This window comes from Cataglyphis hispanica, chromosome 3, assembly GCF_021464435.1.
Source record: "Cataglyphis hispanica isolate Lineage 1 chromosome 3, ULB_Chis1_1.0, whole genome shotgun sequence".
Lineage (NCBI taxonomy): Eukaryota > Metazoa > Arthropoda > Insecta > Hymenoptera > Formicidae > Cataglyphis > Cataglyphis hispanica.
In genome coordinates this window covers 2,247,943-2,261,287 of record NC_065956.1, presented here as the reverse complement: position 1 = coordinate 2,261,287, position 13,345 = coordinate 2,247,943, and the positions used below count along the sequence as shown (strand labels likewise).

Sequence of the window (13,345 nt, the reverse complement as noted above, 5' to 3'; positions counted from 1 at the left end):
TCCGCGAATATAACGGCGCGTTTAGGCGCGATACCGTGGTAACTGCCGCAGAGCGCGCTCGTATAAATCAATAAATAATGCCGGCATTATTGCAACGTAACATTACGACACGTAACAACTCGCGTTTAGCCTTCCGCAAAGGAGCATCGCGTACACCTTACCATCTATCCTCGCCATGTATCCCACCGTTTTCCATCTACCCGCAACGCGCAGAGTTAATGACGCCATCGCCGAGAATTATACCCGGCCGAGGTCGTACTCTCTTACACGCTTTCAATCTCTTTCCGGTATTATTCATTACTCCTTAATAATGATCTTCGCCGGCTTTCTTTGTTTCCTTTGCCCATCTCTTCCGCTTGCCGGGACCCGCGACCGTGACAAAGTGTGTGCTTGCACGCGCGTGCGAGAACGCGCGACAAGGTGAAGAATACGAGCCGGAGAGAAGGAGAAGTTGCGCGGAGAACAACTTGAACGTATTGCTCTCGTTTCGTCCCTTTTTCTCCGTTCGCCGAGTCCCCGAGCTATCCACTCGCTCTCGTCGTTCCATCTTTTCCCTCCTCCCCCTCCCCTTAACCATAAATATAAATCTCAAGAGCATCGAGAAAGTATTGTGATCGCCGATCGTACTCGCCTCTTCTGTTTTCGCGACGTCGTAACGGGGGTACGCCGGGGTACATCCTACGTACTTCCGCGTACATGCGCGTAGAAGCGAGTGTATTGGTGGCATATAAGAGGAAAACCTTTGCCGCATATACTACCGATGTTTCTTCGGTAAAATCGATCTTCCCTTTCTCCTCCTCCTTCCCCTCCTTCTCCTCCCCCGACACGCTTTATTCGCTCGCTCTCGACGACAAAAGAATTTTCGATCCGGAACTTTACAGACAGACAGACAGACTGAAAGCTCGTATATTCCATATTCTGTAGCAATAACGTGAAGCTTTATGATCTCGTCTGCGATCTACAATCATGTATTCTCGTTTTGATTAACTCTTTTATAATGTACGGAAAAGATTTACGAAAAATATCATTTCACAATTACGAAAAATATTGTTCAAAATATATCCTTGATCACGCGAAATGATCTAGTCTCTAACACACTACGAATAACAAGCAAAGTATATACATTACTCGAGTAACTCGCTACTCTACGGAGAAAAGTAGAAGGGCCGGCGAAAACTTATAATGTTATATATAAACTATTTACGATAACTGTATTATAAAAATAATGCTGGAATTCTTCTCATATTTTTTTTTTTTTTATAGAAATTCCCAAATATGCAGCATCAATATCGAAACTCTCTTATTATCAAAATTTTAAATTTCACATGACATATGTAACATTAATGAAAATATTGCATAAGCTGTCATAAATAGCATGTGTGAGCACGTTAATAATATACGGATGTGTATATATGTACATGCGATGTAACCAAGCGCTTATGTGAAACGATCCTCAGTCAGCATTAATTATCTCTTCGCTTTCGGAAGTTGTCTCTAATACTCCCTGACACTCCATTGAGTGCATTGATTATCAATGTTTCGTGGCTGCGTGACATAAGTGGGTCAAGCCTTCCCCGCGAGCTCAAGTATGACGGATAGTCTCTCCATATGGAGACTCCTCGGAAAGATTTGCGGATATCTGACACGTAATTGGAAAGTAAAATGAAAACTTGATTTTGTAAAATATCTATGTATGTCGATATGAAATCTACGCGAAAATAATGAAATAATTTACATAAGGCATAACGGTCCGAATGTCAATCAACTATGATTTGGAAATGAAAGTCATGCATATAATGATCTTTTTAGAGACTCAATTTCGTGTATACAGCCAACATGCAATAATCAAACTTTAACTCGAAGTGATTTTTCTCAGACCATTTTTAAATCATCGTAACATATCGACAAGCAACGTACCCGGATACGTCATGTAACAAATCTACTCGGTGTGGATCCCGTGAAAAATGTTATGTACTCTATTCATCTCGTCATCCGTAGGCGGATAATATTAACGTGGCGTGTGAGAGATATCCGGGCTTCCTCAAGATTTCCCGCTTGTTCTTCCCCTCTGAAATGTCGCGCGAGGTAACGCATCGTCCTTCGTGTCGGCGGAGACGTGACGACGAGCAAGACCACGACGACGAAGATTACGATGAATATCCCAACAGCCAATTTTCTTAATAAATGATCCTATTACACGGCGCGACGGCGACGCCGCTAAAAACGTGACATTAAAATGTCTTATATATCATTCTAACTTGAAATTGGATATTTATTGGTGGCAGACGGGACACGCTCGCTCAGTGGATTGCGCGAGCACCGCGCGCGCGCGATCAATCATAACGTAATACAATACACTTTAGTTGGCCGATGTGCCAACGGTAATGAATCGTATCCGCAGTAATAGCGGGTCAGTCGGCTTGAAAAATAACCGTAATATCGGCGCGTTCGCGCGCGGGCCGTTCATGCGGAATTAGAGGATTGCCGAGCTTTCTCGGCGCGGGACGAGGTCGCAGTCACCCTTCTCTCCCTTCCCGCCTCTCCTCCTCCCCCTTTCGGCTCTCTCCCAAATCCCGACACGAACGGGCGGTGCCCTAGGGACGATGTGAACGCGAGGCGTCGCGATACAACGCGAGGCGACGAGCCGCTCGGGAATGAAACATACACTACCGCGATTTAATATGCCAGCTGACACGCGAGATCACTATTTCCAAATCTCTGCGGTATATCCGCGATTGGTTGATGCATGCGAATGCGCCGTGATTTCGATATTGCCATAGTTGCATAGATGCATCCTATTCGCATAGAGAGAGAGAGAGAGAGATCGTATATTTGTGTCTGTATGTATAGAACGATCCGTGTCGATCCGTGCGGGAGTTATCGGTTAAGCTTGTTAAATTTAACTTCGGCTTTTCGACCTCCCGAGGTCCCGAGGGGCCCGTGGGACGTAACGGTGCCGGCAATGACAAATGGCGTCGAGCTCGAACACAAATCACGCGCACCCGAGGGCCCCTACCAGGAATCAAATCATTTTTCTAAACGTTCTATCGGCACGAGAACTTGTAACCTAGTAGATTGTCTCTCTAGCGAATCCGCTCGTCGCTCTATACCACACTTGCTTCCCACGCAACCGCACCTTGGAAATACATATCGATCTATTCTACAGAATTATATGTTCGCACGTATTTAGCGTTATATAATAATTATGAACTGGCTGTTCAACAACGATATTTAATTAAATTGCTCGAGGAGAGAATCGATAGAAATATATCAATAAAAAAAAAAAAAAAATGCGAGATGTATAATTAATACATATGGAAATAGCAATAATATTACCATTTTTATTACGAATATAAACTGCAAGTCGCATATATATGATATAATTTTTGTTTGAAATTTTTCATCAGCTAAACGAACTTGAGTATACTATTATCTCGTGAATGGCACGAATGCATTTATCCATGAGAAATAATAACGTAATAACAAAGCGAAATTACCGAAATCAATATCGGGCTTTTGATTATCACATCGCGATTTATTCTCGGAAATCATGATCTCAAGATGGTATGGCGTGTACATGAGCTCGAAAGGATGTCACGACCTATCCCTCTGTGTGCCGGAACGTCATTAATACAATTAGCAATTTATTACGGCGCTGTCTGACTGCCTGTCTACCGCGATGGTATCTTCAGGGCGTTAGTCGCCAGCTTCCCGGCTTGAATCCGGTGAATCCGACGCATATGTGCACGCATATGCGTGTCCCAGAATTTGCGCGCAGCTCTATTCCCCGAGTCCAGGAAACCATCGTATTAAGGAAAATAACTATTATTGAGACACGAATATGAAACTAATGAATTATGCAAATGAAGTCGTAAGCTTCATATGAATAATAAGTATTATTGCAAAAATTTGTTTTCAAATAAAGAGATTTATTTTATTTTTTATACTCTCTCTTTTTTACTTAAAACTTGAAATTAAAAAGTATAATTTCCTATTTAAATTTTAAAAATTTATAATTGAGGAAAATTACGTGACTTGTGAAATGCCCTATATATGTCAATAAAGATACGAGGGATAACACAGGTCATTAGAACAAAGTTGAACAAGTGAAACGTAGTAGAGATAGGAAAAGGGACAGGCAAAAGGATTAAGAAATATCCGCTTTTACCGCGAATGTGCGCATGCAGCATTAATAGAAGGAACATGCATCGGACGAGAATCGGCGGCGCGCGATCTCGTCAAGATGAATCGAAAATTAAGCGACTTTGTGCGCTGATATCATCACGGGCACCGTACGAAAAGCTGTAGTAAAAGGAAGCGACGGTATCGGATGAGAGCGGGCGGTAATCCTCGGGATTATGTCGTCCACTTAGCGGAACGTAAATGCGGAGGTGCAGGCTCTCTACGTGTTACAACAATCGCGCACACAGTCTCACATATGTTTCGCGCCGCACATGCAACCGTGTGGATCGAAGGCGAAAATGTATCTCCGCTTTTAGGAAGAAACGATACCTCGGATCCGATCGATCGAACATTCGGCCAAGAGGCACTTCGGCATAGATTCCGCGTGAGAGTTGCTATAATCATGCCGTGAATGCCCTCGAGTTTGGAAATAATTGATGACGGACAGAGAACTTTCGACGCGCTCGCTCCATAACCGAGTATTGAAGCGCGGCTAAAAATGACGGAGTTCGGTCCGCGGGCGAAACTACGCTCTCTATTAGAGCCAATTAGACGCTATTCAACGACGAAACCTCCGAATTTCGCGTATTCGAGAGAGGAAACTTGGCTTTTCCTATCTTCGGCAAAACTTCGGTTTTAGTTAGCGTCGCTGATTATCGGCAAGTAAGTTTACTTATACACAGCAGTGACGTGTACTTTCCTTTCAAATAAATAAACCTGAATCTCGTAAATATAGAGTAAATATAATCAAATTGACGTTTTCGTTAAGCAAACGTTAATTTCATGTCGATCAGAGAAGCTATGGTTAAAAGACAACTGGGACACTCTAACATAAGTACTGCTCCACTTACGAGAAATTGCCCGAAACAGCGATGTGACGCATCGTACGGTAAATCAACGCGAAACCGACACACATAGCTGTTGACTGATGCGATGATAAGCGAAATCAAATTCTTATAAACATCATCAGTTCGCCGACTAAAAAGTAATATCTCAAAATTTTCCCACGTTTTGAAATAATAATTCGAGACTAATACATGTATTATCATATATATATATATATATATGAAATTAAGGTTTGCTTAACGAAAATGTCAATTTGATTATATTTACTCTACATTTACGAGATTTAGGTTTATTTACTTAAAAGAAAAGCACACGTCACTGTTATGTCAAAAATATTAAAAATAAGATGCTTGATGTGTCGATAGGAAATAAGTGTTTTCATCGTTAAAAAATAATAAACATTGCTAAAAAATAATTAGAAGATGCGATAAAATGTTATATAAAATCAATGAGGAATACGTACACTAATACATAATATTGGTATATACGTAGTATTCCATGTACGATTCCATGAATGTAATCGCTTCGTATCAACAGCTATCAGTAGTGAAATTGATTTTTCGTGTTCCGCTCTACATATAGAAGACGGAATTATAGGAAAATCGGAATAATTGATACCACCAGATGGGCCTTGTCTCGCGTTTAGATGTAATGTATGTTAATACGCATTTGCGGCGTATATCATTCAACGTTCGATAATATACATTATCGTTCGTACAAGTTACGCGCTATATAGGGCGGATCTCGTTTGAAATTCCAGATATCAAAGCATACCTGTTCTGCCAGATTCATGGATGTGTACGCGACGCGTGCTCGCCATGTACTGTAAGTTTATCGAGTTTATCTAACGACTTTGTATACATTTTTTGTTTATACAATCTTGTTTTCCTCAAGATCTGTTATACGATTGACCGATTACTAAATAGAGCGAGGTAATCAAACTATGAACATAAACATCCTTGATCAAGTTGCTCAGAAACCAGATATTGACAAAAGTTACGCATAAATGTCGCGTAACTGTAGTCGCAATTAAAAGTGATAACAAACGGGATGTAAATATACGCGTAAAAATAATGACACAGTTTTATCCGCGTGTCTCGTCGTGTCTGCAAACGCGTTACGATATCTCCATTCCGAGCGATACGGATTATTTACTTCGCGATCAAATCCGTCTCGAGTTATACTATCGCGTAATTTACACCCGACGAAAATTAAATTACCGAGAAATTAACGTAGAAATTGCTTGAGACGTCCAACGTATTGACAACCGTTTATTACAGATTGCAGCTGCTCGATGAAACGAGATGCCTCTTACTTGTTTGCTCAAACTTCCATATAGTACGTAATAATTGTTGCGGATAATAAATTATATTATGTCAATATCTTTTAACACCAATATTTGGCATATAACAAAAAACATTTAAAACATTGCGCGCAATTAATTGAGCAATAATTTCGCGTTGGAAATGATCGCTTACGTCATTACACATTCTCTATCCTGTATGTGACGGGTATTAATTTCACATTCTATAGAGTATAAGGCCGCAATGGTTTAATTTCATAATACTGCGCATAAAACATTTGCATTTTTTTTCCCGACAATAAAATCACGTAAATTTAAATATCTTCTACACACTATTCGTTAAGTCTTAATTGCCATAATCTCTTCCCTTACATATGATATAAACAAGTAATAAATGTTTGCAACCCACGCGAAAATAAAAGCTATAATTACATCATTATTCATAGAAAACGGTAATCCGAGATTATCCCTTGACTTGATGTAAAAAATTTACATATGTGTATATATATATATATATATATATATATATATATATATATAGTATATAACATTCATAATCCATCTCTCATTTTTCGCGAAAAAATATACGAAGAAGTCGGATATACGCTTGAGCGCACTCGAAAATTTGCGAATATACATTCTCTCTTTTTAAAAAAAAAAAATCTCGTTTAATACACAAGGGCGAGATGCGTGAATTGGCGAAAGGTAGTGATAAGATGTCGATGGCACACTCGCGGAGGAATTGTAACGCGAATAAATCTTAGCTACGAATGCACCAAGGTCGGAATAAGCGCGAAGGCCGGCATCTCTTCACGCGGAGGTCGTCGATGTCGTCAGGTGTATGCTGGTATACGGCCCGCTCCCAGGGCGCGTGCACGTCTCAAACGTAGGGTTAAGATCTCGCCTTTGGCGAGAGATACTCGCCTCAAGGGACGGGGAATGAAACTCGATACCAAATCCCGCCGTGATTAACGACGTTTCACGCCGGCCGGACGTCGCTTCTCGGCCGCTCGGAAGGATTTGCGACCCGCGAGATTTTCCTGGGGCGATGACCTCCTTCTCTCTCTCTCTCTCTCTCTCTCTTTTCCCTCTCTTCTGTTGGCGCGCGTATATCGCAGCCTGCGGCCCGAGGAAGGTGCCGGCACGAGTTTCTCGTTCGGCACGAGTGTTGGAATTCTTGCCGTCGGCGAACATTTCCGTTTCGAGACAATCTGCGAATCTATACCAAAATGTCGGTAGACGAGTTTGCGCTTTATTTTCGCGATAGCGCGTCTCGCATTGCTGCGCTCTTCTATACGGAAAAATGCGACGCTCCGGGCGCATCTTCGATCCGCGTTGCTCATATATGAACGTATTATGTTGCTCGTCGATCGTGCTATATAAAAAACGTAGTGAGATATAACTACAAAGAATATGAATGTACTTGTAACTCGCTTAACGGTTGGAAGATGCGTCCCTCTCGAGATGAAATAATTCTGTTGGATAAAGCATGTATTAAAAATACTGATCGGATAGGAAGTGCTATAAGATGCGGAAGTGGCATCGGAGAGTCACAAATCGTGGAAAACCGTACGAAAGCAATTCGATGCTTATCGCGGGAAAGTATGATGAGGAGTGTGCGCGCGCCAACTTAGAATAAATTCCCGCAGACGGCGATGCTTAATTGAGCCGCTGGCGCAAGGGGATAATTGTACACGTCCGCGAATGTGTTCACGATACGGTACAGGAGCGATTGTTCCGGGAATTCGAACGTGCGGTACCGAGATACCATATTCCCGATATATATATATATATATATATATATATATATATATATATGTATGTGTGTGTGTGTGTGTGCGGTAAACTCTTTCGCGATCCCACAACACACCGCACCTCCTCCTCCCCCCTTCCTCATCAACCTTCTACCCGTGCGAGTCTGGTCGGTATCTCTCTCTTCGAGCTTCGTGTGGGAGAGGAATTCCTCCAAGACGAATGCCCGACTACCGGACTATGCGGTTTCTCGCGGCGCAGCTAAGGCTCGACCGCGGTAATTAATGGCCGTCCATTAAGGTCTTTAATATCATGCGCACATGAAATTCACGCGCGCCGGCAAAGAGCCCGCATATGTCTGCTTTCTATTACGACACGGTGTGCGTTTCGCGGCCGAGCTTTGGTCGTCTCCTCGTCGTTTCGTGACGCGCCGACACGAGTCGACTGATACGCCGCACGTGATACAGATGAGTCGGACTAATCGGCGAAATTGCGCAAGATCTCCTTCGGTGAAATGGACTCGTGCTCTTATCACGCATGCTACGATCAAAAATGATGGTATCTCTATCTGGCAACGATATGTGCGTCGCTTAGCTCCAAAAATACATTTCAGCTTGTGCGACCGACGAGGCACGATCCATTTCTCTTGATATATCATCGATCTCAATCGTTTAATTATTTATCGATCGTGTCGCTGAGATAGAGAACGTTACGTTAAAAATTAATCGAAACTTTCAGGCGAAGCGTAAGAAATCGAGAATCGATTTTTCATTGATAAAGTTTTCATGCGGTATAACTTGATCTCGAAGTTACTTAACATTATTGATAAAAACGTTGCTTGAACTTTGACATTGTACACACGTCGATATAAATTTTGCCATATATATGTACTTTAATTAATTTAATAGAAATTTTAAAACTAACTTAAACTTCCATTATCAAATTATTCACTACCAAAATTTGCAAAAAGTTAATTTGATCTCCTATCAAAACTTTTGCTGAAAAGAAGTTGATTTTAAGTTGGCGAAGAAAAATTCTGATTGGAAAAAAGTGTATGATTGCCTGAAGATAAGTATATCTTAAGAGATCTTAATCGGAATAACGGTAAGAAATATTTGCGCAAAAGGAAGATATACGAATAAACAAAGTCATATGTTTATTTGACATAGAAGATTTTAATTCAAGCGTATTGCGCTGCTGCACGCAATAATACTATAACCGTTAATTTAGTTGCGAAACAGTTGCTGTTATACATGATACACTTCGTGCGCTGCTACTTTCTTGTAGGTGTAAATTAACTCTCGTGTAAATCTACCGTGTAAATCAAACACAAGTGATCTTTGCAACATCAGGTGAAGATGAGCAGTGCACAATGTAGCAATGTGCAGTTGCATATGGAGTAGTCTGTAGAAACTTAATTGCTCGATTGTTCTCCAATCGTTTATTATAAGTCTTTACATTTTGTAATTTCGCATAATAAATTTGAGAAAAGACGCGTATGTTTAAAAAATTCAAGACAGTCATTACTTCAAAAGGTTGTTGCTGCAAATGTAATGTAACTCTTTCACATTGTTCGTAAATCTTGGAAATATATGTACGTATTTTACCACATCATACATGTGTATATACTATTGTTTGTATACAATTATATCATTTCACAAATGAATTTTATTCGCTTGTATTTATTATCAGAAAATATTTTTTTATTCGCTGTTACAGTTGAGAATGTGCGATTTATTAAGATTGTCATTATCTATCCTACAGTTTACAGCTAACTGATGGAACACGTTTTATCGAAAGAGAGATAAACAATGATTTAATGATCCGTCTCGTATCTATTCCAAGTCGAATATGCAACTTGTTTAACAATTTGCGCTTCGGATCAGCAACGGTACAGCGATATGTATGTGGGACAAGGTGCGTGACGCATTCCTAAAGCGTGGGTATTGCGAAACGGGACACATGCCGAAGCGCCGGCCCGTAGCCTTATTCGCCAGCGGCAGGTTGCTCGAATGATTCATGATTCCGCCGATAAGTCTCGCCGTTGCAGATTATTAACCCGCTTGTAAATGACCTTTCGTATCGCGATTCTGGATTTATCCGTATCCCCGTATATTCAAATTTATTGTCAAAAAAATAAACGTGTAAATCGCGCATATATTGTATTTTTAATTTTATTATTTTTTTCTAACGTCATATATGCGATAAAATTCATATAGAATATTTATGCTTCTTATTATATCGCGTGCATAATGAATAAAATATACACGCAAATAAAATTAATGAAAAATTTGTTATGATAATTTGTAATAATAATAGGTAGTAATAATTTTTTTTACCTATAATCAAAATACACGGGCAAGAGATACAATAGTTGCGATTATTCCTTATCTTCGTTTGCTAATGCTGATGTAATAGTTTAAATATTTTCCATTCTCATTTGTAATCGAAACGATTGTTTTGCCATCAATGCACGTTTCTCTCTTGATGAAAGATAGGAGCGAGACGCTCCACGGACGTGAGCAGCGGCTATCATTGCGTGTCTGTTAGCTGCTTCGTCCATCCGTACGTTCGTTTAATGGGTTATCATTGGAAGCTCTCGTAATTCCGCATGCCATGTGACAGCTCAATGTACCACAAATAGCTACCGCGCGCGCAATGCAGGAGAGAATAGTCATCCATATTCAGCGCGTTGAGGATTCCGCAACGCGGAGCGCCGCTATCGCGTCAGCACGTTGTCACACCGTTTCAGATTTCACCGTAATAGCGTCAGCGCGAGGGCGTGAAAATTGATACGCACACATGTGTATGTATGTGTGTGTGTGTGTGTGTGTGTGTATGCGTTACACGCACAGTCATTCCCTGTGGTGGAAAATTTCGTATCTATCCCCGTCATCGTGTTGGCCGATTGATTTCTTGCCTCGTTTCTCGCGATAGACTATTCCGGTGAATTCTGATGCGCGTAAGATGGGGTAGATAAGAAACAAGTAGTATATGTATGACTCCGATATGGACGAGGAAGCTGTACCGTTCTATCGCGTTTCTTTGGTTAAATCTCATGATTAGTTAGCGCGGAGAAATGTTATGCGGCCAGTCATGGTCAAGCGACATTCTCGTACCTTGACCGACAGAACTGCACGGAACACGACACGCAGGGAAACACAGGTGACCCGGATTTATGTTGGTTTGCCGCTCGTGTACACACAGTAGTTGCGCGAAAACGTAATTCCCGGCAACATATCCCGACGAATCCGGTTCTGTCAACGGCATATATCGCGTTAGGGACTCCAGATATAAAGTGATAACTGGTTCTTTCTTTGCGCGTCACCTTTTCCTCGACCTCCTCCTCCTCCTCCGCCAATCTGTCAAGGCGGCTGAATACATCTCGATATCCACACGAGAGATTGCGAAAGGTTGTAATCTTTCCTGTGCGACGACTTGACGCGATAAACGGCCAGTTTGCATATTAAAAGTCCTCGTACTTCCGACCGCGCGCGGCGTGTGAGCTTTTAGAATGAAATTCTACGCGCTTCTCAACGCATATCTCGTGCTGGTCGTTCATATATCTTGGCGATATACAATCAGATGGTCGAATCGCGGATCACATGTGGCGCGTGTTCTACAACACCTATAAACTATTCTCCGCGCTTGAAAGGCCATGCGAGAAGTATCTTTGAAGATTCTTCTCGCGTTTCTCTCTTATCGCTCTACTCGGTAACATACTTAGGTGTCACTCGTAACATAGTCACGGCAAGACGTCGCATCGCGGAAATATAGTTGAAATAAGTCGACTGTATTATCCACATAGTGGCTGGTATATACTTGGCAGTACCGTGGGTCAAAACGTGGGAATGTTACCAACTACTTCGGTTAATGGCGACAACTTTAAACCTGTTACATCAGAATTTCCTTTCCGCAAAGTATATAGCTATCTTGCAACATTTCACGCTAGTCGGATCATTTGCGAAATACTATTACAGGAGTTTGCCCGAAGTAATGAAATGTCCTTTACCTACTTTGTCGTTTTTTTTTTAACTTTAGAAACTCCAAATTTTACAAATAATTCCCGGTGTCTATTCATTTTATTACAACCTACATAGCAAAAGACACGATATATTTATATATATTGTGTGTATGAGGAAATATATTTAGATAAATATAATTATATAAGCTTGCTATTAAGTTTGTTCTCACGGATTTCTATTTATAACCTAATCTTGACGATATTACAGTAAGAAAGTATTATATTTTTCATAATAATTATAATAATTAGTAGTCATATGACAACCAACGAGATACATGTTTCTTTCCTGAATTTTTACGAATTCTTACCGATGAGTCGGGGTGACATAGAAAGAGTTTGGGGTTTCAGCAGCGACCCTTATTTAGCGATTGACCACATCTCGCTCACACTTTCTCTCTTTTTCTCTCTCTCTCTCTTTCTTTTCCTCTGACCGTCTCTCGATTCTTTACTCAAAGCCCGCGCAAGCCCTCCTTTCACATCGCACGCAATTTCCAAGCACACTTGTCTACGCGCTGTCAGCGATGGCGCGACGTCGCGACACCGCAAGCACAGTGCTCTCGCGCTGATGGAAGCGAGCAAATGGAGGGTAGAGAGGGTGCTCGTCGTCCGCGTACAAAGAGACATCTAAAATTTCTGTTTCCACCCACCCATTCACCCTCGGAAAACGCATTTCGGCGAAGAGAGACGTGTGTGGGTGCAAGGGAATTAATGGCGTGCGCGCCGAGGATAAAGTGCCCCTGCGTAAGCGATGTCGTTGAGAGGGATTGCGCTCAGGGATGTCCTCGCGACATGAATTACACGATACAATTATATTTAGTAAGCATAACAATAAGAGCTACGTCGTGCGGCAAATTATTTCCACTTTATGACAAAACAAAGTTTGATACACGCGCGCGATCTCTTAAACCATCGCTTGCTTTTTCCTTTTCTTTCCGTCAGCCCTACTTCTGTCTCGTTTATCGCAAATCTCTCCTCTTGTATCGCGTGTGCTAGCGGGAGCTAGCCTCGCTCGTCGCACAACTTCAACCGCGGGTCTGTTTATCCGGGAAAGCAATTACGCGTCGTCATCACTTGGTTTCATCGCAACCGAGTCGCCCGCGGCCGCGACACCGGCGCTTCGTTTTAATGCGACCCTCCACCTCTGCTTTATCGTTCTTGACTTTTTCTTGAGTTCGTTAATGCCGACATTTCATAATTAGAACACGAGATCGCGTAGGAAATGCGGACGAATTCCAAGG

The 13,345-nt window shown here is 41.6% G+C and overlaps 2 protein-coding genes across 4 annotated transcripts in view; one reads left to right on the top strand and one right to left on the bottom strand.

Annotated features, from left to right (window-relative positions):
- Positions 1–13,345, top strand: part of LOC126859341 (autophagy-related protein 16-1) — a 382,369-nt gene that overhangs the window by 290,664 nt on the left and 78,360 nt on the right. The window lies entirely within an intron of this gene.
- LOC126859335 (uncharacterized) overlaps positions 1–13,345 on the bottom strand; it is a 164,164-nt gene that overhangs the window by 132,934 nt on the left and 17,885 nt on the right. The gene's annotated exons all lie outside the window — the stretch shown is intronic.